Here is a 15,342-nt window from a genome sequence, read left to right on the forward strand (position 1 = left end):
AACCGGAAGTTAGCAAGGGGTGCGCACATCAAACTTTCACCCCCTGTATAACCCCTTACAGGAATTCGTTTCATGAAGCCCTAACTAATGCACCTTTTACAATTGATATAAAATATTACCTTTATAAGGGCATAGATTACAAAAGCGGCTGTCTTTCGGTGTAAGCCTCAGTAATTAATATCTCGCTAATAAATTTCGAAATACTCGGCAGTGTCGAGACAATTAATTGTTATTTACTATTGGACCGTTTTGTAATAGAAAAATATAATAGAAAAAGAGTCGTAGAAATTGAAGGTGGTGTGTGTGATGTTTAATGAGTAGAATGAAAATTAAATAATAAATATTCGTATTATTTTTCTCTATAAGCAAAAAATATAATAAAAACACGATATACACAATCTTGGGCTCGTAATTCCCGACACATAAAAATACAATACTTACATACACAGTTTTAACTATGTGTGAAAAACTACACGATACCTTTTAGTAAGTATCCAAAATGACAGACAGTAAACACGCCTATCGATCTCAAACCCCGCAGTGAAATGATCAAAACAAAAGGATGTAATTTCAATCAATCCACTCAACCGTTTTAATTGCGCTTTGCACTGCATCGGTAAAGAAGTGGGCATTGAGAAAAGTTCGGGGTCTATCCGTCTGCGCGGGTCTCCCCCCGCCCGCCCCGCGCACCCCGCCCGCGCTCGCCAGTCGACCCTTACACTTCAACCTTGATGCACGTGTTTTGCGCCCAGAAAATTCCGCCAAACATGCCATTGAAATCATTGTGTGTGCTCTGAGTGTGTGTGTGTGCAGTGTGGATTTTTAACGATGTGCTACACGTAAGTTTGTGTTCATATTACGTAGGTAAGCTAATGTAGACGTCTACGGAATTGCGATCGGTAAAGCTGTAATTTTAACGTTTTGCGGTGAGTGATTTGTGGATGAGTGTTATTTTAGGTATTTATAGAAGTATTACATCTACATAATTATTAGTAATTATAAGGTATAATTAGTTTTAATTATAATAGAGTAGAAAGCGAGGAAAATAATACGCTCGTAGACTGAACGCTACGACAGACGCTACGAGAATTTTTCACTATTCGATGTAAGAAGTTTTCATAACACAAATACCACAGCATTATTAATGATACCTACTACATATTATATAATTTTGGACAAGATTGTAGAGTATGTAGATACTATCTAATTATTCTTACCATACTTCAACATAATAATATATTATGTACATATAATAATATAAACCTATACCATAACCGGTCACAAACTAATAAATACTATAAAAAATCCTGTTGAAATGTTATTATTTTCAGGACATAAAATAAATGGTTAACCGTTAGTTTACTTAAATCGTGAATTCCCAGTGAATCCGGTCAACGATAGACTACACGAATAATTCAAACCCGGATCGTGGATCAAAGAGAGCCATTTGTGTAGTAATAAATGGTAGTACATTTGACCTTTTAACCAAATACCTATTACGTGATATGTCGACAATTTGTGTTTACAATTACAGGGCTTTAACAAATAGGTAACTAATAGTACATGATACTTTAGTGGTGGATGGAGAATGGACTCTACATTGAACAATAATATCAAGATACTGTATTTTAATAAGCATTGGGATTATTATTATCAAATTTAATATATATTCTAATCAATCTGTAAACATGTCTTCATATTACAACTTGATGTCTGAACTATTTGTTTCATTAGTGATATAAATATTGGGAAAAGTATAAACAGTTTGAATAGTAGATAATAAAATATCTCTAATAGCTCTACGATTCATATATTATGCACAATGTGCTTTAATAATATATCGATTTGCGTCTTACAATGAGATTAATAGTGAATTTATGTTAACTTGTTTATTATTTATTTATTTATTTATTTATTTATAACACTTCATTGTACAAAACAATATAGGAAATTTGGTACAAATTAGTGAGATACAAAAATTTTGCACAATAGGCGGCTTTATTGCTACACAGCAATCTCTGCCAGGCAACCTGGATATTATTGGATATTAGACAACAGAAGCATAAAAAAACTTCAACTATAGCGATGTTACGCAACCAGGTTAAGAGGAATATCTTACAATTACATTGTAATACAATAATAACTATTATTATAATAGTAACTATTGATATATTACCCAAATACCTCGCCTTGGTAATCCCGGGTTGATTTAACGATGTCAATTACTGAAGGTTTTGTGAACGATTGTCCCTTAAATTAAATCATTTATTATCTTATAGGATTACATTTTGTGTTTCAGTAGATTTATAATTATATACTCAAATACTGAACGCAAGACTGAACACTGAATTGACTACTTATGAACCAAGATTTATACTACTTTTACGGCACAGGTACAAAAATGACATTGATGAAAGTTTTCCAGTATCAGATTAATATTTTATTCTACATTCACCCGCGTGGCTCCGCTCCGTTTGATCTTAGTGTGACGATATTATATATCTATACTAATATTATAAAGCTGAAGAGTTTGATTGTTTGCTTGTTTGAACGCGGTTATCTCAGAAACTACTGGTCCGATTTAAAAATTCTTTCGTTGTTAGATAGCCCATTTATCGAGGAAGGCTATAGGCTATATATCATCACGCTAGCGCTAAGACCAACAGGAGCGGAGCCACGCGGGTGAAACCGCGAAGCGCAGATAGTAATTAATTTAAGGTGAAATCCAAACACTAACTCACCCTGAATAAACTTGAAAATGGAATAAACGAGGGATCGTTTATAATCGTAAAAATATAAATACGGTATTCATTAAGCAACGCAAAAATGGCGCACACAATACATTTTTTATGCTTTTTAAAGTGGATTTTCCAAATGCTATTTTACGCATTCTTTGCTTTGTTTTTTGTATATTATTTTCACAATATTTTGTGGAATAACTCTTCACAAGGATATTCGAACAAATATTTGCATCCTTACATCTTAGATTCTAGAAGGTCTTATTATTTATAGATTATGACTGGAACATGGCTTTTTGGATTTTAAAGTTTCTCTAATTGAAGTTACGTCGTAGTAAAATCAATACTTAACAATGAACGAGCTTTTAATTAGTCTATAGTTATTGCTTTTTTAACAAATTTGGTATGAAATTTAATATATAAATACACTTATTTTAAGCCAAATTACTTCAACCTCTTAAGTATTACGGGTAAATAGATTTGAATTTCTAAATAGATAAATTATTTCAGTTCGAAGGATTAACATAATATTCATTGCCGTATTACATTTTTGGCATTGATATTTCTCGATAATTTTAGGGCCGATTTTTCAGTGCTTGGATAAAACTTATTCGTCGAATAATGTATAAAACTACCATTTTAAAAACGTATTCTAATTGCCTGTATTTGACAGTTTACGTGACATTTTAATATTATCGTGTAATACTTTATTGGACGGATAAGTTTTATCCAAGTGTTGAAAAATCGGCCCTTAATGAATCAATAGGTATGAAAGTTTATTCAACTGTTAATATTTTTAAATTAATAACATACAAGGATATTAAAAAAACAAACTTGTTATTTAATATAACATTACATACCATACATACATGCCAAAGTAATTTCGAGCGGCATTTTTCAAAACGTTACTAGAAATTTAAAACAACAATTGTGCGTGTTCAGATGTTAAAAATGCATGAATTTATTGCCCGGTGTGTTGTTTTTATTGCTTCGTTTAAATTTTAAATGATTCTTCTATTTACGATGCAGGAAAAATGTAATCACTGCGTCAAAACGTTTTTGATTTATTCAATGAAAGATTAGAGAGATTGGAGCTTTTTTTCAACAGCTTATTATGCTTTGACAAAAACCCAAATCACGCATACCATAAACTGTAAATACTAATATTATAAAACTGAAGAGTTTGTTTGTTTGAACGCGCTAATCTGAGGAACTACTAGTTCGATTTAAAAAATTCTTTCGGTGTTAGATAGCCCATTTATCGAGGAAGGCTATAGGATATATATCACCACGCTAAGACCAACAGGAGCGGAGCAATGCGGGTGAAACCGCGCGGCACAGCTTGTTTTCTTATAAAAACAAACGTAACTGCGAAATATTCGTATACAGCTTATAAGGTATGAAATTATGACGAAAGAGGGCAACTACGAGGGCTTTATTAAATTCAGTGACGTAATATACTCTACAAGCTGGGATAAATCAATAGTAAATAGACCAACAGGAGCGGAGTGTGCTCGAAATAAAGTAGCTTTCGTTGTAAAAATAATTTTCAATTTCTGTTTTTGTTAAAATAAAGAAAATCAAATCTTTCATCATAATGATGTATCTTTTTCTTCTTCGTTTAAATATATAATATTGTGAATAAAATTATTATTCAACATGTAGGTGAGTCAAAATCCAAACCCACCTTTTGACCTCCCGGTTGTCAAGGAGAATAAAACGACTTAATACCTACATTTCGACCATTTCATTTAACAAAGGCGGTACCGTATGTATATTATGTAATTCAGTAATACATAAACGTGACATAAACCCTTGCACAAATAATATGCACTGTTTATCTTTTATATTATCAATTTTCTTGTATCTCTATATATTTATATTTACAAAATTCTCGACCGTTTTTTAACGTTTTTGTTAAGACACAAGGAAGGTTCTTATAGAAAACACAAAGTGCCGAGGAAGCTAGAGTATCTTATATAATTTACCTAAATATTATACAATCTCTCATATAATGTGAAAACAACTGAAGTAACGTGCTATTTCTATAATAAATAATAATCTATACTAATATTATAACGCTGAAGAATTTATTTGAACGCGCTAATCTCGGGAACTAATGGTTCGATTTGATAAATTTTTTCGGTGTTCGATAAGCCCATTTATCGAGGAAGGCTATAGGCTATATTATATCATCTCGATATTTCCAACAGGAGCGGAGCACAGCTAGTAGAATATAAGCTTTACATAATAAGACGACGCGGTTGGCGCAGTGGTAAAGTAACTGCCTACTGAGCCGACGGTCCCGGGTTCGATCCCCGGTCAGGGCAAATATTTGTGTGATGAACTCAATTATTTGTTCTTGGGTCTGGGTGTGATTATCTATATATGTATTTATTAAATATTATATTTATCGTCGCCTAGTACCCACAACACAAGCCTTAATTGAGCTTACTGTGGGACTAGGTCGATTTGTGTAATAATGTCCTATAAGTAATATTTATTTTATTATTTATTATTTATTAATAGGTCTTGAAACCATAGTGCGCAGTTTCAATTCCAACCTCACATTGACAAACACATTCCAAAATCATACCTATTGGAATTGTCCTATGGTCTAAATTCATCAATGTCATTCTAATACCTACGCTCCAGTGTACGAAACGCGATGAAACATACGTCATACATTCAACTGCAATGCAATCTGCATTGAAACACGAAAGCCCATATAAATAATTAATTACTAGCTTACCGCCCTTGGCTTCGCCCGCTTTGTAAGACCTAATAAATTATATACTAAAACCTTTCTCTTGAATCACTCTATCTATTTACGAAAAACGCATCAAAATCCGTTGCGTAGTTTTAAAGATTTAAGCATACAAAGGGACATAGGGACAGAGAAACTTTGCTTTATACTTTGTAGTGATTATACGTAAATTAGCTTAATAAAATATAGATACTCCTTTCTGTATGGTTCTGGGAACGAAAATATAGAAAGTTACCTCTATTTTTATAAGTATATTTTCCCCTTTCCCGCAAATGTATCAATGTTAGCTTATGAGCAAATAACACGATATTTTAGCTTCTTATACAATATTATTTTATTATTCTAGTATCATTCTCTCCTCTAGTAGGTGGAAAATTAATATGGGCCCTGGAGGAAAGCACTTTAAATACTGCAGATAGCAAATTTTACATTTTGATAGATTTTTGACGTGACAACGTCTTATAATTCGATAGAGCCGGCTGCACGCACGAAAAAACATGACTCATGCGGCGTTACTTCGCTCTGAGGCGTTCCATGTAAGGCTTGAAGTGCAAGCGAGAGCGCGGAACGAGCGACAAAGAAGCTCCATCAGTATTTTCTTAAGACGTTGTCACGTTTAACTATCGTCAGTAATCCCACTTTACAGACAACCAATTTTTTCCATCTTAAATTAAAACACCGAAATCAAAATAATAATTTAGATAAAGTAGGTAATACCACCGATTACTAATACTTAAAATGCAGTAAAAAAGTGAAGTCCCATGTCCCCTAGTGGGGTAAAGGGCAGATGCATTATACATCTGTTTCACTGATCGATTTTCTTTAGGTACAAGTAGGTGATCAGCCTTCTGTGTCCTGCCAGACCGAGACATTTTTTAAGCTATTGCATAGCTTCTATCGCGGGCCTTGAGCGTGGGGACCGAATCCAGAAATTCCGTAACGAAAAAACCTCACGCTCCCCACTCCGACGGGCACGGCGGAGGTGTGGCTTGAAGGCATGCTATGCAATAGCTTTACCACGGCAGTCCCCGAATGCCACACGTCTTTTTTTTCTTCGTCTCCACCGGGAATCGAACCCAGGACCCCTCGGTGTTACGCTCACGCGTCAACCACTGTACCAAGGAGGCGGTCTAAACGGCGGTAATACCACCGATTACTAAATACTAGTAATACTTAAAATACAGTAAAACTTTTCTATTCTAACATAATAATTGAATGCAATCTCAAATATGAGTTGCATTATAATTCATACTTTGCCTATTATAAATAGCAAATACTCTCGAAACTAATTAAATCAATGCATTTGACCTGTATTCGCTATTAAAATAAGGGGTAAAGTTGCGAAAATACGCCATTATTTGAAGTTAGGAACAAACTAATTGAATGAAGTTAGCTACGGTAATGAAAAGAACAAATACATTATATAGTTTTCCAACTGGTAACGGAGTTTTTTGTTATTTTTCTAAATGTGCAACTTTTTAAGGCTTTGATTAACTTCAATATTTTCTGAGAGTTATTTGCGAATATTTAAATTGATTTGCTTGTTTATTTTAAAGTGTGGTTGATCCTACTAATATTATAAATGCGAAAGTTTGCGAGGATGTGTGTGTGTATGTGTTTGTTACTCTTTCACGCAAATACTACTGAACCTGTTACAATGAAATTAAGCACACATATAGAGGGTAACTTGGATTAACACATAGGATAGGTTTTATCTCGGAAATCCCACGGGAACGGGAACCATGCGGGTTTGTCTTTGAAAACGCGGGCGAAGCCGCGGGTGGAAAGCTAGTTCTTTCTAAATGTATTGTAGTGGGTTAGCATTATATTGTACTCGTAAACACTTACCTAGTGTATAAATGAAGGTATGTTAATTTGCAAAAATTCTCGTAAAAAATTTCTTTTAGCGTTACATGTCGCATAGGTATATTATTATATATTATATCATTTTATATCAAGAGCTAATTTATAAACTACCTATTGAAACTAAATTCACTTAAATAATATCTACACTACATAAAGAGGAAACATATTTTGATTGATTGTTTGAATTGAATAGGCTCCAAAACTACTCCAATTAAAAAAAATATTTTAGCATTCAAATTTTACATGTTAGTGAACTTAGCAGATCATTTTTAGCAGATCAAAAAAAAAGGTGAGTTCTTATCGCGTGCAGTTGAGTTCTACAGTTCCTGATACTTTTTAGAAATAGTTTCGGCGTTTTTACCTTAAAAAACGACATTTGAAAAAATGATCTGCCAACTTCCCGTAGCAGATAATTTTTAGCAGATCAAAAAAAATGTGAGTTCTTATCGCGTGCAGTTGAGTTCTACAGTTCCTAATACTTTTTAGAAATAGTTCTGGCGTTTTTACCTTAAAAAACGACATTTGAAAAAATAATCTGCCAACTTCCCGTAGCAGATCATTTTTAGCAGATCAAAAAAAAATGTGAGTTCTTATCGCGTGCAGTTGAGTTCTACAGTTCCTGATACTTTTTAGAAATACTCGCGTAAAATGAAACACTAGAAAATTTATTTATGTCATATTTCATCACGCCGTAGCACCATGCCGTAGTATCATGCCGTAGCATCATGCCGTAGCTTCATGCCGTAGCATCATGCCGTAGCATCATGCCGTAGCATCATGCCGTAGCATCATGCCGTAGCATCATGCCGTAGCATCACGCCGTAGCATCACGCCGTAGCATCACGCCGTAGCATCATGCCGTAGCATCATGCCGTAGCATCACGCCGTAGCATCACAGCGTAGCATCACGCCGTAACACATGCCGTAGCATTACGCCGTAGCATCACGCTGTAGCATCACAGCGTAGCATCACGCCGTAGCATCACGTCGTAGCATCACGTCGTAGCATTACGTCTTAGCATCACGTTAAGCCGGGTACAGGTCGGGTTTTTTCAAATGTCGTTTGTTAAGGTTAAAACGCCAGAACTATTTCTAAAAAGTATCAGGGACTGAAGAACTCAACTGCACGCGATAAGAACTCATATTTTTTTTTTGATCTGCTAAAAATGATCTGCTACGGGATGTTGGCAGATCATTTTTTCAAATGTCGTTTTTTAAGGTAAAAACGCCAGAACTATTTCTAAAAAGTATCAGGAACTGTAGAACTCAACTGCACGCGATAAGAACTCACATTTTTTTTTGATCTGCTAAAAATGATCTGCTAAGTTCACTAACATAAATTTTACGTTATCCATATTCCATAATGAACATAGGCTATTTTATGAGATTTTATGATATTTTTATCCCGTCTCAACCCGGGTGAAGCCGAGACGAGCGGCTAGTATATAATAAATGTGAAACTTTACCAACCATAAATAAATATTTAGAGTTCGTATTTGCTAATGTGCGTTTGGGTGCAGTGAATTGATAATAATATATCGGTCGCATTAAATGCTAAAATATTTAAAAACAGCTATGTACATTGTACAACGTTATTTTTTTATTTAAATTAATAATTCAGAATATAATGTAAAAAAAGTAATAACGGTTATTAAAATATTCAGCACGTATAAAAAAAATATTTAACAATAATGAATACAAAAAAAAATCTCTATAATATAATGTTACGACATTAACTGTTTCCATCTTGTGTCTATAGAAATTATGTACTGTAAATTATGGCGATTGAAATACACAAAATATTGTTTATTTCAATTTGTTCTTCGATGAAATTAGAACAATAGCATCATTAAAAACTATTTAACAGTATTTAAGTTTTTGACTTATTAACGTACTTGATTATAATACTAGGAAAATAGTTTGGCCCAGTTCCTTCATAAACAAATTTTTCTTACAATATTAGAACTTATTAATATTCATAATAGAAACTAAACAGACCCGTCAGATGACCTAGAAGTGCAATGACTGGAGACACTAATTATTCCGCTTATGGGTATAGAAATAATCCTTGGTGTTGCACTTTATTTCTTGTTGCTATGTTAACATTAATGTCTTAAAAAATATAGGTATAAATTTAATATTTTAGTATTTCAGTTTGAATTTTAGGTAAAAGCGTTAATAGAGTTCAAAAGTTAATAAAACGTATATAATATCACATGTTTATGGTATATAGGTACATAATGGTCTGACGGGATTTGAATCATTGTCTCGTTATAAAATACTTATTGATTAAACATTCCACAGAAATTATTCAAATACCCATCAAATTGCTAAAATGTATTGTTTTTCAAAATTGATGTGTATATAGGGTGCCCCACTGTGTATACTAAGCGCGAAGGGACTTGTAGTTTTGCATACACTGATCACGTAAAAAATACTTAAACAACAAAATTACATCTAAAATTTTTTGCTAAATTTTTCCTGAAAATCTATGTTTTCTTCTCTAGCTGCGCGAAGCAGCCGGCTTATACCGCTTCTCTAATGTGAGCATTTTGTCTATGAAAACATAATCTTAAACGATAGCTCTCGTGCTGATGGCAAAGTTGGGCGGGTTGCTTGTTATGGGTGTACGCATAGAGTTTTAAGAATTTATCTATTTGAAAAAAAATGCGTCTGGAATGTTATAGGTATTTTTTACGTACTCAGCGTATGCAAAACTATAACCTCCTTTGAGCTTAGTATACCAACAGTGGGACACCCTGTATAATAATTAATGTATGTCTATTTCTATAATCTTATAAACATAATCATAGTTTTAATATCTACCAAAACCCGCTATCAGAATTAACGAGAACAAAATATGTATAAACTGTGGTATAAACTTATTGTATTAATACAAAATTTGACACTTTAGCATGAGGTCGACGTAACAGCGCTAGCTTTACTATCAAGGGTTATAACAATTATACAAATAATCATTTTGCGAAGTCGGTAAAAGGGTCAACAATCTCAACTCAGGGGAGAACCGAGAATTATTTTTACAACCCCTTTTGTTCCACTAGGGGTTGATATACTGTTATGTTTGGGGTTGGTTAATGATATGAGAAAAGATTTTTGATATAGAATTGTGTGTCATGTTGATTATTTTTTCTTAACTTGCTGTTTTGTAGAGGTAGCTTAAATATTAATTTCTACTTGAATCACTTTTTCTATTTAAAAACCACTTCAAAATCTGTTGCGCAGTTTTAAAGATTTAAGCGTACATAGGGACAGAGAAAGCGACTTTTTTACTATGCAGCTATTATAGTGATGTTGATGAAATGGAAAAAATACTATTTTTTATATGAGAATTTTTTGCAGTTTTTTATTCTTTTGAATAAGGTGGCAAAAATTTCGGGATAGAGTTGAATTTTCGAAATTTATGTTTTTATACTAAAACATTATTTTAATTCCACGATCTATGTAAAAATGATGAAATTTTGAATTCATTTGCGAAGAACGTGTAATTATAAAAACCACTTCAACAATAGAATTAAAGCGGTTTTCTTTAAACCCCTTTGTGCAGCGAAGAAAATCTTCTTTGGAATTTAAAAGCACTGACATGAGAGAGAAAATTTTATATATTATTCCTAAATCACAATCCGTGTAAAAGCGAAAAGCTTTTAGTATCAGTGGATGGAATTTACTCCCATTCTTTTTATATCCGTAGGCATTTGTGAATATTGAATATGGAATCGTGTTTTAAAGTGTAACTCTTTAATATTATAGTTATTAGGTTTGGGGATTTTTATCATTGGTTTTTATTTAGACATTAAAGATTTTAACGGATTTAAAACCACTCACCGTGACCACGCTCGCTGAAAAGTGTGCGAATCGGGAAAATAATATAATGAATAAATCGCGTTTAAAATCCGTTTAAATCTTTAATGTTTATTCACGTTAAATCAAACACTAGAAAATACTATTGGTTTTTATATTGGTCAATTAATTATTATTGTTTTTGTACCTAATACGTAGTCTTTTATAAATAGAAACAGCAAACCAGCTTAAATTTCATCCGGTTCTTAAAAGATCAGTATTACATTTAATCTAGAACTATCAACTTAAAAATGTAGGTTATACTTTTAATCTGAAGTTAAGTAAGATACGATTATTATTATCACAATAATATTTTTTAATAATTATTTAGGGATTATAGGAATTGAATTTAGGTATTGCTGAATGAAATTGTATTGAAGTAGGTATGTATAGATTGTAGGTAGATTTGTAATAGAAATATAAGGCCATTTCTCGACTTTCAAATGTTATTTTAAGGGCCGATTTTTCAATGCTTGGATAAAACTTATTCGTCGAATAATGTATAAAACTACCATTTTAAAAACGTATTCTAATTGCCCGTATTTGACAGTTTACGTGACATTTTAATAGTATCGTGTAATACTTTATTGGACGGATAAGTTTTATCCAAGCATTGAAAAATCGGCCCAAACAGTATTAAAGTATACAGTCTAAAACTCTACAAACAAAGCCATATACTGTAAATAGCCTAGAATTTTATTCGATCATAAAAAGGATAGTTTCCAGAATTATAGTGCATCCTGTTTTCCAAGCATTCTGTTTTATTCGTGTTACATATGTATGTATCGAAATAAATACGATTTGATGCCAAACATATAAAAAGTTAGTATCGTACAGATCATTACCATACGGGGTTAGATTGGGAGGTCAGCCAAGATACAACCATGCTCTACTTGACCTGTATACGATTTGAGCTTTAAAATTATTTTTCATACTATTTCACGGTAAGTATACCTTATGCATTATGTAGGTTTAAATGGTATGTAACTTACTGGTTCATTAAATAAAGCAAAAAATAAAAAAAGTGAGTGAAGTCCCATGTGTGTTTCACTGATCGATTTTCTTTAGAGACAAGTAGGTGATCAGCCTTCTGTGTCCTACCAGACCGAGACATTTTTTTTTCTTCGTCTCCACCGGGAATCGAACCCAGGACCCCTCGGTGCTACGCTCACGCGTCAACCACTATCCCAAGGAGGCGGTCTGAAAAATAACGTGATTATTATTTAAAACAAATAAAATACCCTGAATTCTTGGAAGCAAAAATGTGTGAGTAATTTAATATTGTTGTACATTTTATCGTTCAATAATTTTCGAACAAAGTTTTATTTCAAACAGTAAGCATTTATTTATTCAAACACACTTCAAAAAGCAGTGTTTTATAGTCAATGATTAAAAATTTGCACCGATTCAGAAAGCACCTGCAAGCTGTTAAGTAACTCTTTTCCATTCATATTTTCAATTTCACGCGTAAAGTCACACTAATGATGATATACAGATTTAAACAAGCATCTTACATATACCTAATATAATCGTAGAAAAGTCAAAACTGTACATTGAATATTCAAAAAAAATATTTGGGACGTGATCTACAATCGATGTTGAAGCCAAAAATATAGTTTTTATAATTTTTGTTCGTTTATCTGTTTGTCTGCAAAGATTTATTTGATTTTCAAATTTGGTACAGAGATAGCTTAAGCCCTGAGGAAGGACATAGGATATGTTTTAACCCGGAAATCCCACGGGAACGGGAATTATGCTGGTTTTCTTTGACTACGCGGGCAAAGCCGCTGTCGGAAAGCTAGTTTAAAATGAACTCACTACAGATGTCGTATCTACCGTACGGTCCGTTAATCGAATCTCTATGTAATTTAATTTCCTTCGAAGTACCCTCAACAATATCTCTCAGTCTATTTAACAGGACTTTGAGAATCGCTCCACTGCTTCGTTAAGCCGTTTTGTGTTTAGTTTTTATGTACTGATCTAATAAATCTTGTTATGTATTGCATATATGCGTTTCATTTGCTTTTGCTTATTAGTATTTTGTTGGTGGTCAAATGAAGAAAAGTCGATTCTCGTGAGTCGATGATTCAAATTAAGAAAAGTGATGAATAGAGAATAACTCAATAATTAAATATGATTCCAGTTATTTGTCAATCATTTTTCTTTGTTTATTTTCTTTCATAGTAGTTAAAAACAGAAACTAGAGAAATAAGTATGCAGAGTTTTGGCATACACATGAAATGTAAATAATATATTTGTCGTCTCTAGGCAAAGTTACCGATTAGATGAAATAAATAAGTACCTACGCAAATAACACGCGAACAGAGAACTAAGCCTATTTACGTATAATAGTTCAAGTCCAGCTTCAGAAATTGCTATAAAAATTTATGAAAAACATTGTTCGCTTCAAAATATTAGAAAGCCGAGGTTTTTCGGATTATACTTTTTAATTTTCTCCTAACGAGATCGGTGTGCGTTCAACCGAGCCGCTTATTGGACAAACCCTTTTAAATCCATAAAAGGGATTGTTTAAATTAATTATGATGCTATAAAATGTACGTACAGTGATAAAGTTTATGACCTAATCTTGTAATCCCCTTATTTCATAATATTATTATACAAGGAAAATGATCCTAATACACCTTTTAAGTAATAGAATTATCAGCTCAAACAGATTTAATTTCACGTTTAGTTTATGTCTGGATTTATTTATCTCGAGGCTAATAGCTAGAGTATTGATTTGTGAATAACTCTTCAAACAAAAGTCCTTTAATATCAAACAATACTTGAAAAAATTGGTTCAGCCTTGAATGCTATCTATTACATGACTCAAGGACCCTTGCCTTCTTATCACGAAGGGAAAAAGTTATATTACTCGTACAATAAAACATAAATCTAATATGGCAATACTGACAATTGTTCCACCAAACAGATGCCTAGACAAAAATGTCAATATATTTCCACTCAACGGTATTACCAGTCGCAGACGACCGTCTACGACGAACCACTCGAAAAATGATAAAATGTTTGCGCAAAGCAAATACCACGATTCCGACAGACGAATAACAATATTTTCATATCACTAAAACAATTTTAAAGCTCCCAGCATAAAGATCATTCTTGCTTCACGCGTTGATGCAATTACTCGGGCATATTTTACAAAGCAAAATGCAGCAAATGGAAAAAACGCTGGGAGTTGGAAAAATGCTGCGGAATAAGGATTTCGACCAGACAGATTAGCAAGTAAAATCAGAGTTACGACGGTTCGGCGCGCAAATAGAGGAAACGCGTCACAATGTTTGCACCAAGTTTTGTTGGAGCCGAATGGTACGCTGAATTTCGAGGACTTGATAAAATTCATACTGTTGTTATACGAATACGAATTCTGTTATAAGGATTTCTTTGTAATCAAAATGGAGATATTTATTTTAAGAACTTGTAACCTGCAAGTAGACTTCACTCTAACTAGAGTTATTAAGAAATATTTAAAATAATTGGCTATCACACATAACTATAACTAATATTTACCTATTGCCGTTATGAGGTCAGAAATGCAATATAGAACATATTATTTAGATAAAGATGCATAATTAAAGCTTAAAACGCTACAAGAGCCATACGCGACAATGACCATACTAAAGAGCCAGATAACTCACGAATAATATCGTCAATTTACGAAAAGTGCTGAACTCACATCCCAGCACTTAGTAGGTAGCAGATAACTAAAGTTGAAAGCATTTCGGAGTCGGGTGGAATATAAGATTTTATGTAGCAAAAGAAATGGCACGTCCTCAGCCCGTAGATTCTGGTCTGAATTTCGTCATGTAATTGGAGTGCGGTAGTTAGGAGTGTTTATTTAACGGTCTCAATTGGGTGAGAACTATTTAAGATACGCTTCGTCCATTGAAGCGAGAGATTCAAATTGAAGGGAACTAAATGTGTAAGCGTAGCTGAATTCTGGGAAATTGTTTATGCATTGGATTGCGATTTTGGTTATAGGTGGGAATCCGGAATTGCAATATGCGATAGAAATGAAGACAAAACCTTAATTTAATGTTAATCTCAGTACTAAATATTTTACGTGGAAATAACAATATGTATTTGAAATGAACA

At 33.1% G+C, this 15,342-nt stretch overlaps 1 protein-coding gene across 1 annotated transcript in view; it reads left to right on the plus strand.

Annotated features, from left to right (window-relative positions):
• The first annotated feature begins 741 nt into the window (after nucleotides 1-741).
• Nucleotides 742-15,342, plus strand: part of kek2 (leucine-rich repeat, immunoglobulin-like domain-containing kekkon 2 protein) — a 90,753-nt gene continuing 76,152 nt past the window's right edge. The window contains exon 1 of the mRNA XM_090101546.1: nucleotides 742-839. The gene's annotated coding sequence lies outside the window, so the exon portion shown is untranslated. The remainder of the gene's footprint in view (nucleotides 840-15,342) is intronic.

This window comes from Colias eurytheme, chromosome 4 (genome assembly GCF_061535395.1).
Source record: "Colias eurytheme isolate Ceu_HAF_F1 chromosome 4, ilColEury1 Martin Lab GWU primary, whole genome shotgun sequence".
NCBI lineage: Eukaryota > Metazoa > Arthropoda > Insecta > Lepidoptera > Pieridae > Colias > Colias eurytheme.